The sequence below is a fragment of the Sapajus apella genome, unplaced genomic scaffold (assembly GCF_009761245.1).
Source record: "Sapajus apella isolate SASKATOON/1434 unplaced genomic scaffold, GSC_monkey_1.0 scaffold44, whole genome shotgun sequence".
Classification (NCBI taxonomy): domain Eukaryota; kingdom Metazoa; phylum Chordata; class Mammalia; order Primates; family Cebidae; genus Sapajus; species Sapajus apella.
Window position 1 is genome coordinate 4,684,444 of NW_022436984.1, and position 13,730 is coordinate 4,698,173.

The 13,730-nt window shown below is 47.4% G+C and overlaps 1 protein-coding gene and 1 long non-coding RNA gene across 3 annotated transcripts in view; one reads left to right on the forward strand and one right to left on the reverse strand.

Annotated features, from left to right (window-relative positions):
• The window catches only part of GALNT14 (polypeptide N-acetylgalactosaminyltransferase 14), a 233,210-nt gene that overhangs the window by 105,233 nt on the left and 114,247 nt on the right, over positions 1–13,730 (reverse strand). The gene's annotated exons all lie outside the window — the stretch shown is intronic.
• LOC116524119 lies at positions 1,437–12,141 on the forward strand. Its single transcript, XR_004257186.1, has 3 exons — positions 1,437–2,362; positions 4,777–4,780; positions 12,128–12,141. It is a non-coding gene; the product is annotated as an uncharacterized LOC116524119 (long non-coding RNA).

Here is a 13,730-nt window from a genome sequence, read left to right on the forward strand (position 1 = left end):
AACATATGAACGGTGAGGGGTAGAGAAGGGACACAATATAGGCGATTACCTTGCCTTACAGGACTTCTTAGAAATTGGGACCAACCAGAATCCCGAAACTGTGCTAGAATAGAGGGGTGGACCGCACTGGGTGCCACTGTGCCCACATGAACTCCTTTCACTGGGCCTGCATACCTATTCCTCAGCTGTTAAGAGTGCTGGCTGCAAACTTCTACAGAGAACCGTCCCCCTGAACAAGACCTGCCTAGGGTTATATCCCCAACCCCAGGGAGCAACTTGTGCCAGCAGCTGAGCAATCTCTTCTCCGAGGCTCCCCTTGCAACCAGGCTGAAGCAAATCTCTTACTATGAGACACATCCTGGCAGGGCATCTTCCCCCGCCGGCCCTTTCTTGCTTCCCTCACTCCTCTCCTCCTGGGAGTGCTCTCATTAAATTTACAAGGCTCTGCTTCTGTGAAATCTCACCCAAGACACACTACCCTACAAAGCTTAGGGTAGTGCCTGGCACACAAAAGGGATCACAAGGTATTGGCTATTATCCTTACAACATACCAGGCTCTGTGCTAGGCGTACCATATGCATTATTCACTGAGTCCTCAGCAACCCTGCAAGGTGAATAATGTGATGATCATTTTATGGGTGAGCAAGGGTCCCAAAGCTAGCTATGGCAGACTTCTGATTTGGACCCCAGTCTGTCTGGCCTATGCTCTATTAATGCCATTTCTGCTTTATATATGAATTTTGTCCCCACATTTTCAGAAAGGTTCCTAAGACTCTAATCTTCCTCCATGCCCATGGCCCTCAACAGATATGGCTTGGCCCCAGGCCCCTTGCAAGCCAGGATGTCCCTCCTGTAAGCCATCAGGCCTGCCAGCAGTGACTGTGGCCACCCAGCATACACCTGCCATCTCCCATTCCCTTGCCCACAGTAGGTATTGCTGATGGGCCCTCACAATATGAATTCTCCTAACTCCACCGTGACCTTAATGACATTTAAATTTACTGTAAATAATACACGTAACACAGTATCTATTTTTACAAACATTTAAATTTCCTACTGAGACAAGACACGATTTTTATCTTTACCTGCAGGAGATCCGGGTTCTTGGATAGGCTGGTGAAGCAAAGGGTTTAAAGATTGGGGACAAGGTGTCGTGGGTCACTCATGTAATCCCAGCACTTTGGGAGATTGAGGTGGGTAAATCACAAGGTCAGGAGTTCCAGACCAGACTGACCGACATGGTGAAACCCCGTCTCTACTAAAAATACAAAAATTAGCAGGGTATGGTGGTGCATTCCTGTAATCCCAGCTACTCAGGAAGCTGAGGCAGGAGAGTTGCTTGAAGTGGGACCGGGGAGGTGAAGGTTGCAGTGAGCCCAAATTGAGCCAGTGTACTGCAACCTGGGTGACAGAGCGAGACCCCATCTCAAAAAAATAAAAATAAAAAAAGACTGGGACCCTCTGCTCCAAGTATTAAGGGAAGAATTAGATGGGAGTAAAATCTGTCACCCCTTCACTTCTCCCTGGGGACCCACTCTGCAAGAAAATCCTCTTTAGCCTCTGCTTAAGCCTTGCAGTCCACAGAGACCACCTGAGAAGGCCTAGAAAGTCCAGCACCTCTCACCTGGAGAGACACCAGCACCGCTGCACAATGGAATGGCCGAGAAAGAGGGCACTTGATGAAGTTAAAAGGCAAACAATTTAAAATTTAAAAGAGATTAAGCAGGGAAAACGGGATTTAATGATCAGCTTTTGCCACTGTGAACTAACTGAACCCACTGGCATGGAGACTAATAGTTTAATATGTTGTTCAACAAGGATGAGACATCTGTGTGAGTAATAAGGGCACCTGTAGTTATGGTGACAAGGGTAAAATTACCCTAGCCACAGGGCCTCGACCTTGGGGGCGGCACTTCACTCATTTCCCAAGTACGGTCAGGGCCAGCCACTCAGTGCTTCCCAGCCTCAGGAGAAGCAATTTTCATGAGAAGAAAGGGGCCTGGAGATGTGTAAGTGGAAGAAATCCTTGGAGAGCAAGCGGCAAGAAAGGTGAGACAGACGCTTGCAGATTTAACATGAACAGGGCAGCAGGGCCCTCCAGGTACCCCTGGCCCAGGCCGAGGAAGAGCCTCCTCCAAAGGACTTGAGAGGAATGACTACCATATATTATTATCTCTTGCTAAAGAGTTATATTAGTTCATTTTCACACTGCTATAAAGACATACCTGAGACTGGGTAATTTATAAAGAAAAGAGATTTAATTAACTCACAGTTCCGCAGGGCTAGGGAGGCCTCAGGAAACTTACAATCATAGCAGAAGGGGAAGAGACATGTCTTATGTGGGAGCAGGTGAGAGAGAGTGGTGGGCAAATGAGGAAAAGCCCCTTATAAAACCACCAGATATCATGAGAACTCACTTACATCATAAGAACACCGCCCCCGTGATCCAATCACCTCCCACCCGGGCTCTCCCTTGACACATAAGGATTAAAATTCTAGATCAGAGTTGGATGGGGACACAAAGCCAAACCATATCAAGAGTCCAGAAGCGGTGAGGCCTGCTTATTTTATTTTATTTTTGAGATATTTGATAAATGGCATCTGGAACAGTGAAGGCTTCTGGGGATGGAAGGATGGAAATGAGTCGGTGAGGAAATGTGTGCAGGTTCTTTGAAATGATGACAACAAAAAAGCACAACTAATTTGACTCAGCAAGCGTGCCTCATGACCTTTCATTGTGGCCTGCTGGCTCAGCAGCCGTGTGGTGGGGCCTGTGACCTCTCCCTAGCACAGGCCCTGCAGGGTACAGAGAGCTTCTCAGTGAGTGGTCATTAGACAAGAGAATGAATGAGTGACCCCAGGCCCTCTCACAAATGACAACATGAAGGAGCTGGTGATGGGGACTCAGTCATCTCCAGGTACCATGCCCAGTGCTTTATTGGGCATCATCTCACATCATCTTGAGAACAACTCCATGAGGCAGGAGAGGTTAAGTACATCCCCAGGGCCACAAGCTGATATAAGGCAGCCAGGTTTCAATACAGAGCTCCTAAATCACCACTCTGCATGTCTCACTGCCTTGAGGATGAGAACAGAAGCCCCAGAGTAGGCACCTCTCAGAGAGGACAGTCCTGTGATGCCTCCACTCCACCCTTCTGCTGAAACTCTCTTTCAACTCAAAATAATGTCGTCCTAATTTAAATTCTAACTTGGGTTGAGAATTTGTTGATATCAGAGTTTATTTCGAGTGGGTTTTGCTTTATTAATTTTCATTTGAAAGGAAGCCTTCCTTCTGGAACTGCAGAGCCTAGTGCCTGACACCTAACTCACCTGCCCTTTCCACACTATCATTTTGAGGAGACTTAGGCTCACTCATTCATTCTCTTGTCTAATGACCACTTGCTGAGAAGCTGTCTGTGCTTTGCAGGCCCTGGGCTAAACAGAAGGACATGGACCCACCACACAGCCCCACAACCCAGTCCTACCCTCAAGGAGCCTACAGTCATGAGGATATGGCAAGCAGGCTCAGGAGGAAACAGGGTTTCTCATGGAGGTTAAGTGGCTATCACTGTCTTTCCAGAGGCAGGCACTCAGGCTTCAGCCTAGAGACTGGACCTTGTCGGAGGTGGCAGCTTGAGACAGAGGAAAGAATGAATATCAGATTCTAGTCCCACGTCTGCACCACTCACTGTGTGGCCCCAGAAGACCTGTCTGGAGCCTCAGACTGTCCCTCTGCAAAATGGGCATCATGATTCCTGGCCTGCCTAGGTCATAGGGTCATTGCAGGAATTAAGTGTAAGGATACCTGTAAAAGTGCCTTAACAACCTAAGAGCTTTCCACAATAGAGAGGCTTACTCTTGGACCAGAATTTAAGAATGAAATTACACTAGAGTAAGGGGCGAGCGGTGGCTTGATCTACCCTATAAATATATCTTTGAAAGCCGATTACATGCTTATGACTCCTCTCCAGGGATAAAACCCACTTCCCACATGGCCAGCCCCTTCCCCAGCACACCCTAGCTTATTTCAGCCACATGGCCCCTTCTGCCCATCACTGCCATCAGAAATGAGCGAATCAGTCAGGTACAGGGGAACACGAATGTTAGAGAAGTGTGTTTCACAGCGATCACACAGGAAAACAGTGTTGGATCATTATCCAGGAGACGAAAATATACTCAATCCACATAACTGTATTTTTTAATTGTGTTCATTAAAAGGGGATGGAACCAAAAATGAAGCTAAATTGAAAGCTAATTTTGCTAGAACTTTTCCATCCAAAACACAGCTATAGTTTGTAGTATTTTCATGTGGGTAAATGAAACCCCAGGGAACAAAGACATTTAGAAAGAAGCAAAATACCTTGAGCAGCCGCTGGTCCCCCTCAGGTAAGTCAGAGCACCGTCTCTGGGTAGCACAAAGCTGGGGGTGGGGCACAGCCCACCTCTGCCTAAAACTCAAGATGGCCTCTGGGATCACATAAGGATGGGCTTATCTATACACCCAGAAGCTATCTTTAATTTTCTACTCCTCAACTTTTGTGCTCGACCTAGGAGTGGCCTCCCCAGGCCCAGTCCCCCTTTCTTCTCTGGGAGGGAAAATGTGGTTGCTGGTAGGCTCAACCCACCTTCTGCCTTGCCCTAATCAGCCTCTGGGCTCCCACACATCATGCAGCTTACAGAGATCATTTAGGACAAGTGGGTTCCCTCCTGCTCAGTCAGGATCCATCTAGCTGATCCCCACTCTTGGTAAGCCAGCTTCAGCTGCTCTGAAGGAAGTATGGTATGCAGGAGAAATAGGCTTTCCAGGAGACTGCACATTTTTATAATGCAAATTACATGCTTATGACTCCTTTCCAGGAATGAAACCCATGTCCCACGTGGCCAGCCCCTTCCCCAGCACACCCTGGCTTATCTCAGCCATGAGGCCCCTTCTGCCAGCCACTGCTGTCAGAAAAGTATAGATGGGATCTTAATCACTTGCCAATGGGCCTGGAGGGAAGGCAGGAGCCCAAATGCCCAACTTGGAGCCAAGAGAAACTCACACAAAAGCTTGAACAGCCAGCAGGTGCTGCACAGATGGGCCATTTTGGAGGTGTGGAAGGGATGTTCCAAGGGCCATGTGGAGCTGTGCTCACCAAAGAGGGGCAAGGTAGAAGGCAACTTTGGAGGCGGCCTGGGGTCTTCTCCCTCAGACCTGTGGGCTCAGTCTGACCTGCCAGCTGCTTTTATAAACATAAGTTTTATGGAAACATAGCCGCACCCATTTGCTTGCATACTCTCTGTGACCACTTTCTCACTACAACAGCAGAGCTGAGTATTTGCAACCACTCTGCAGACCATTCACAAAGCCCACAATATTTACTGTCTGGCCCTTTATGGAAAAAGTTCATTGAGTCCTGGTACAGCAGAAAGAGCACAGGCATGGGAGGCTGGAAGTCAGAGGACTTGAAATTAAACATGCATTCTGTCCCATCCTGGCCATGTGACCTGGATAGGTCCTTTCACTTCTCTGAAAATCAGTTTTTCTCATCTATAAAGTGGGGATGTAATAACTACCTATAGGGATGTTGTCATAACCAATAAAAAGGAGGTACATTGTGAATGCGGTGATGGCCGCAAAGGCAGACACACCAGTACACAATTAGACAGACAGAAGAAAGATTCCGTCTGCCCTGTGGTTCTGGAATACATCTTTGCCTCCTGGTCTTCTATTCTTTGTGGGCAGTGTCAGAGGCCCTGCATGTGTTTTACAAAAGTGTGTACAGACGGGAAGTGGGGGTCAGAAAGGGGAGGAAGGGAGGGAAGACGGCAGAGCTGACACAGACTTGATTTTCTCAGAAGAAATAATGACAGGCAGATCAAAGCCTGCCTCCTTTTCAAATATAGACACTGTCATACCCCAAATATGGCCACATGTCCCTCAGGGGTTCCCCCTCAGTGGGGGATGGTAAAATGCTTGGCCCTATCTCAATACTAGGGGTCAGCCTCCCCTTGGGCAGAGTATTACGGACTTTGACCCAATATGCAGGCCTACATTCTCCTTCTCCTCCCAGTTCTGGAATAAGGCCTCTTTCCCCCAACACTCTACCTTCCCCACGTCAGAATCCCACCCCACGCAGGGCCTCCAGTTGCCACGTAACATGGCAACTAAACAACATCTTCCCACTTAGCACACGGATATTTAGGAGCTAAGGGGGTGCTTCAGGGGGCCCAAGACTGGTGGGACCAAATTCCTGCTCAAGAAGTATAGAGCTTCCTAGGGAACTGGGGGGCAAGCAGGGCCAGGTAAGGATCACTGGGGGCTTAAGCACACAAGAAATTATGGTACTCCCTAAGATGTAATTCTAAATAAAAACAATAGGCGACATTAAGCACAACTTATGAGAATGCTGAAATGGACAGAGGTTCTCTGTAGATTTTCTATTATCAAAATTCTGGATAAGTTCACGGGAGCTTATTTCATTTACTTCCAGCCTATGGGGGCCCTGCCAGGCTACTTCCATCAGCATGCACTCTGTCTGCTTATCCAGGAACTCAGCACTGACAGTCTGGAGCCCCAAGCAAAGGGCCCACCTGCGCAGGAGACACCACTTCCAGCCAGGGCTATTGTGGGAATGCAGCATGGGGTGGGGAAAGGTCCATTTGAGAGAGGCCTTGAAGTAGGGGTAACATTTTGACGACTTGAGATGTGGGAAAGTTTTCCAAGATAGCCAATAGACTGGTCCAATAAAGCTATAGTGGAGGGGGGCAGGTAACAAGGTATGTTTGAAGGTTCAAACCAAAATTGAGAATAGTGAATATCTCAATTTTCTCTGGAGTAAAGGTTCCAGTGGATGAAAATAATGCTAATAAATTAGGTTAAGACCAGAGCATGGATGGCTTTCATCACCCCTTGTGTGATTTTGGTCTCACCTCCGCTGGCCTTCTCAAGAAACTCTTTCCTATAACTGTGCCTCTTTCCTGACATCATCAAAGCTTCCCTCTCTGTTGGACCACTCCCATTAGCATACACATGGTGAATTTGCCATCTTTAAAATACCCTCCCTCGCCTCGGCCCCAGAACTCTCTACAGCAGTCATCCCCTTTCCCAGCTTCCCTTACAGAAAGGGAATCCTGTGTTCACTTTCTCCCCTTCCTTTCTGGAGCTCCAACCCCATTAGGCTTTTATCCTAGTGATTCTACTGAAATTGACTTCCTGAGAGCCATTCATGACTTGCACATGGCTAAATTCAATCGTCATTCCCGACTCTCATCCTGCTTGATCTAGCATCATCCATGGTTGGCACAGTAGCCCTATCCATCCCCTGGGACACTTCCCTCTTCTGCCTCCAGATGTCACTCACTCCTGCTCTCCCTCCCATCTCTCTGGCAGCCCCTTCTCACCCTCCTCCTCTAACTAAGCACTGAAACACTCCAGTTGTGCACCTGGCACCCTACCTGACCTCATTTAGTCCCAAGGATTTAGACTCCAAGATGACTCCTGAATTTATATATTTGCTGCCAATCCTCTCACATACCCAACAACTTGCCCCGCACCTCCACTTTAACATCTAAAATATATCCTGAGTGTGTGGCCCCAACCCAGTCTTGGTTTCCCTCTGGACCTGCCCCTACTCAGCTTCTGCATCTTAGTAGAGGCAAATCCATTCTTCCCATTTCCCTGGCCTTGAACAAAGGTGTCACCCTTGATTCCTCTATCTCAATCCCTACTGTCAGCAAACCCTGTGGACTTCTCCTTGAAATATATCCCATGCCACCTCCCAGAACCTGCACCACTGTCACCTGAGCCCATCTCTTACCTGAACTATGATCTCCTGGCTCCTCCCCTCACCCTATAGAGATTATTCTTCACATAGCAGCCAAGAAGAATACAAGTCAGATCACGTCACTTCTTGGCTCAAAGCCTCCTCCTGGCAGCACAACTCACTTAGGGACAGGTCCTCACAGTAGCCCAAAGGCCCCAGATGCTTTGCCTCCTCCTGCTCTCCCCTCATTCAGTCTACTCCAGCCACACCAGGCTCCTCCTCAGGCGAGGCTGCTCCTCCCACCTGGAATTCCTTAGATTCTGCATGGTTCACTTCCTCCTGCTCAAACCTCATTTATTCCAAGGATGAGGATCTGCTTGGATCCTCATCTTCCTTCCCCTTAATCTGCTCTGTTTCTCTTCATAGCATTTGTCAGCACTGTAAGGTTAGGGGTGTGTGTGTGTGTGTGTGTGTATACACCTTTGTTTTCTGTCTCCTCTTGCTAGAATGTTGGCCTCATGACGACAGGAATTCCACTGGGTATCCCTAATACCCAGTCCAGACCTGGCATGTGGTTCTACTCCAAAAATATTTGCTGAACAAATATCAGGCTCAAAGTATGAATTTTATTAGAGAAGTAATGGGGAACCACTAAAAAATTCTAAGTGTGACCCGATATACAGCTCTAAGACCATGAGCTGGCAGGGATGGCAGGCTTGTGGGATGGCATAGAGGGAGGCCCAGACCCGAAGTTGAAACACCTGGCATGTAGCTCCACTCGACCATGACTGCCATGTGCAGCAGGCCAGTCACTTCATCTCTTTGGGCCAACTTCCTAAACATTCTGTGACAATAGTTATTAAGACAGTTAAGACTGATGTGAGTACTTGTATTGGGTTAAGTACTTCCCATGGATCATCTCATTTCACCGTTGCCATAACTCTAAGATATAGGTATTACTATTATTCCTACTTCAGAGGTGGGGAACCCACAGTACAAAGGTTTACAATAATGCTAGGAAGTTGATAGGCCTCAATCCCATTGCAGGAGACTTGACCCCAGAACCGGCATCCCTCCCGCCTTGTTCTGCTTGCCCATGAGCAGGGTCTGGATCTCATGACCTGCAAATCATCCACCCGTCACCAACACTCCATATTATGGAGAGAGAGACAAGTGGAGGCAGGCATGGGGAGATGGATGGGGAGAGAGCAGAAGAGTGACAAGTTAAGGAGGCCACTGGAATTGTCTAGATGTAGATTAAAAGAAACTGACTGGAAAATGAAAAGACAGGGCTGGATGTGAGACAGGGAGCAGAGAAAACACTGGGATGTTAGTCAGCCAACCAGACATAGGTGGAAGGAGGTGAAAGAGACCAGAGTCTGGGAGCTCTAAGTTGGGTGGGGATGAGGTTGAAGACATCTGTAACATAGAAGAAAGGTGGCAATGAGAGGGTGAGTGCATTCGCGTTCTCTAGAGAAACAACCAACAGGGTATGTGTGTGTAGGTACACAGAGAGAGATTTAAATGAAGTGGCTCATGGTATTGTGGGGTCTGATAAGTCCAAAACCTGCAAGTCTGGCCAACTCCAACCAGAGTTGAGTCCAAAGGCTGGTAACTCAGGCAGGCTTTCTATGTTACAGTCTTGAGGACTGCAATTTCTTCTTCAGGACAGTTCAGTCTTTGTTCTTCAGGCCTTCATGGATTGGATGAGGCCCAATAACATGATGAAGGGTAATCTGCTTGATGGAAAGTCTACTGATTTAAATGTTAAACACATCTAAAAAAATTATTTCATAGCACACTGGTGTCTGACCAGACCACAGCCTAACTAAGCTGCCACATAACATTGACCATCACGGAGAGCTCATCCTCAGATGTCCCAAGTCCGCTATAGACGCCTGTTGAATGTGGCGCACTTTCAGAAGGACATTTCTTCCAGTGAGGGGCGGGGCTCCTCAGAGTGTCCATCTTGATTTCCTTTTCCTTGTATTACTTTGTCAAGTCTCTGAGGCCTTGTAGAAGCTTTACTCTTCCCACGATTATGGCTGTTATTATCCTTCTTAATCTTAGCACGAGGATGCTCTGGCTGGCTTCCAAGAAGAATTACTTTCTGTCTCCCTTACACCCTCCTGTTGCTTTTAATTGGATGCAGAGTGTCATGTCTTCTCTCCCCAGATGGACAATGGAGGGTGGCCTGTGATAGTTTAAGTGGCCATCTTGCCCTGGCTCAGAGATGAATTAGCCCTCAGTCGGGGTGATGCCAAGTCACCCTGGAAGCCACATGAAGACTTTTGCTTCTAAAGAGATTCCTGAGGTTCTTGTGCTTATCGTTTATATGGAGCGGGGCTGCCCCAAGAATCACAAAGGGGTCTAGTCCTGCCTCTGGCACTACTGTGCTGGGAAACTGTGGACCAGTCTTTTCCAATCTCTGGCCTTTAGTGTCCCCACTGACCTGGGTAATCTCCAAGGTTTCTTCCAGCCTGACATTCTCCCATGCCATCGTGGCAGGTCACTGTGGTCCTGCTAATGTACAAAGAAAAGGGACTCTGGTCCAAGTCCACAGTCCTTTCTTCCTCAGTCTTTCCAGGGCTGCCCACTTTTCTGAGTGCAGCCTAAGGTAAGAAATACATTTCATACTCTAGCCAGTACACTACACAGCACACACACCTACAAGCGCAATGGAGACCAACATTTTATGAATGAAGCTCCTTTTTTGCTTGTAATGTTTTCTCCTTCTGTCTCATGCCTTTAAAAAGTATAATTCATGGATGCATCATAATCTGTACTAAAAGAAATAAACACTGGTCCACCTGGCACTATATACAGGTATGGTGAGAAACCAGGAAACACAGGCCCTTGCATGAGCATTAAAAACAAGCCCTGGCCAGGCGTGGTAGCTCACAGCTACAATCCCAGCACTTTGGGAAGCCAAGGTGATAGATCACCTGAGGTCACGAGCTTGCGACCAGCCTGACTAACATGGTGAAATCCTGTCTCTACTAAATACAAAAAAATTAGCATTTTCTTACTCAGAGACCACACATCTTCAACCTCAAGGGTCTTAGCACAGTGCAAAAGATCCTGGACAAAAGGGGTCATGTCTGAGACCAGCAAACCCTGGCTCCTTTAGGAAGAAACCTTGTACGTGGAGACCAATGGAGTGATATTAGTATGTCCCAAGCATTCCTTTCGGGGTTAGTACATAAAATTAGTTGCTCATTATTTGTGTTTATGTTTATCACCACAATTTATGTCCCCACCCTGTATGGTGAAATGAGAATGTAAATTAAGTTCACATCCACTACAGTGTACTTATATAGACTGTATAACTCTATAAACAATAGTTTTTGCCCCTGGAAAGCTTAAAGCAGCAATTGCTGCCTGGGGGATATGATACTTTAAGAAGGCCAAGGTGTGCTCTGTGTGTGTGTGTGTGTGTGTGTGTGTGCGCGTGCGTGCACACGTGTGCACATGCATGTGCACGTGGTTGGGGTAGGGAAGCCTTCATCGGTGGCACCTTCATCAGGTAAGAGGCTGGCTTAATCCATAGCTAATGAGCGTATGTAGTGAGGTGTGTAATGCATGTAAGTGTGCTTATAAACCTTAACTTCATCTTTAATGCTATATATCCCTGTTAATAATTCCAGTCGTTCTCACTGTTACAGGCAGAAACTTTTTCTCCTCTTCTGCCTGCTCCTCAGTTCAGGAAGTCGAGCTCCTCACCCACGAAGTTGCTCAGATGAGGTTGCTCGGGTGTCATCAGGTGTGAGAATGCCTGGCCTCTCCGAGGGGCTTTACAAATATCCCAGCCACTTCCTCCGAGATGATGATGAACTTGTCTCCCAGGACATGACAGGTAGGAGCTGCTACTCACCCCAAATCTCCCTCCTCCTCTCAGCATGGTCAAAAGCCAGATCAGAACTCTCAGTCTATCTGGGGCCAGCTCTGTGCTGCACTAGACAGAGGCCCTAATTTAGCCCTGCTGGGATGAGGGCACCAACATTCAGGACTTCGGAGCAACTGCCCTCCCGCAGGTCCAGTTAGCAGGGCCCTCTCCATCTTAGCTAGAGCTGCCACCGCCTGCCCTTCCCCATGCATGCTCCCACACATAACGGTGTGTCAGAAGCACTGCTGCTTTATTACCAATATGCAAAGCCTTTGAGGCAGCAGCGTGGGGAAGGGGGGGACTGTGAAACACCAGGGGTTATTTATGAGCCTCTGACTCCCACGCTGGGCTTTATTTGCTTAATGAATAGCCGGGGCCAGCCATCAGCCCAGGGATTTATTTGTCATCGGGAGCAGAAGACACTAGGATGTGGAGATGTAAAAATGACAAATTCTCCAACTCAGCCAAGGTGGTATTTCATTGACATGATATCTAGTGGGGAAGTGAAGGTGAGGAGAAGAGGACGGCTCCCATGCTAAGCAGCAATGGCTGAGAGTAGCTTAAAGGTGAGGGATTGATCATGTTCAAAAACCACGAAAGCTGCTTTCTAGAATGAAGAATGAGGGCTGGGATGAGAACATTTATTAGTAGTTCTCAGGTGCTCTTCCCTACCTCAGTTCCCTGAGGGTTGTTCCCTGAGCCCGCATTTCTCAAACTGCCCCAGCCAACAAGAACTCTAATGTGGGTAGAGGGAAGAGGATTGGCCCAGAAGAAAAGAGGACCCAGTTTGAGTTTCTGTTCTACAAACTCACTAGTGGGGTGACCGTGAGCAAGTCATTCATGGGATCTATTGTGTCATTTGTAAAAGGAAGGGATGGACAAGCTCTGTGACTCTTATTTAAAGTGGAGGAATATAAGGAACTAAAGTCAGAGATAACAGACTATCAAACAGACCTTCCCACCTCCACATTCACTGTCACAGAGGCCACTTCACGACGTCTGCAACCAACATCACCTCACTGCCTCCACCACCATCATCTTCATACACATCATCTCCACCAGCGTCCAACCATCCGGTCCTCCACAGAGCCAATCTCACATGGAGATTGCCTTATTTCATTTATAACACAACGCAATATAGTTATGCTTCTCAACCTGCCTTACTGCCAGATTGAACTACATAACTGATGGAAGGTTAGCGGAAGTTATATGTACAACACACAGGTCACAATCTTTACAATGAAAATGAGCTGTCCTCCACCCCTCTCTTCCCCCTTCCCCTGGTCTGGGACATGGATGTGATGCTGATGGCCAGTCTCAATCATGTGGACAAGAACAACACTCTAAAGCCCAGAGGAGCAGCAATCCCTGGTTCTCCACGTGACCTCCTGTTGCAGAGCACTACTCACCCTGGACCACCTTTAGGCTGTTTAGAGAGAAAAGCAGCAGCTTCTATCTTGGTTGACTGCTATAATTTTTTGTATATATGTTATAACAGATTAACCCACATCCCCACTAGATATCATGCCAATGAAATACTGCCTTGGCTGAGTTGGAGAATAAGCTTTCCATTACCCTTAGGAAAGAGTGAATCTTTCTCTGCTCTGTGCAGGCACAGAGCATCATTCCTATGACAGCCTTGTGCATATCATACAGAATTATTTGATTATTACTTTTGTGTCTTCTAGACTATGAGCAGCTGGAGAGCAGAACTTGTGACTTCTTCATTCAGATGAAGTTCCAGTAGCCTGATCATTTCGAGTTTTCCAAAAAGCACAAGAGGAAAACAGTGGGGCTTCCAGTAATGAACTGATATGATAGGGAGGAAGCCCCACAAGATCTGTGGGGACTGCTGTCATTCTCAGTTGCCAGTGTAAGAAATGCCAGCTATAACAGCAGTGCCTGTCCACTCATCTCATGGAAATCAAACAAGTCCAGGGCTGGGCACCAGGGGTTGGACAGAAAAAAAAAGGCATTTGATTTTGCTAAACATACCACTCTAGGTTCAGCAACCAACCACTTAATAGAGGCACTTAGAGGCTTATAAAATTGTTGAAAAAACTAAGGAAGCAAAAGTCAAGAAAGTTCACTGCTAGCAT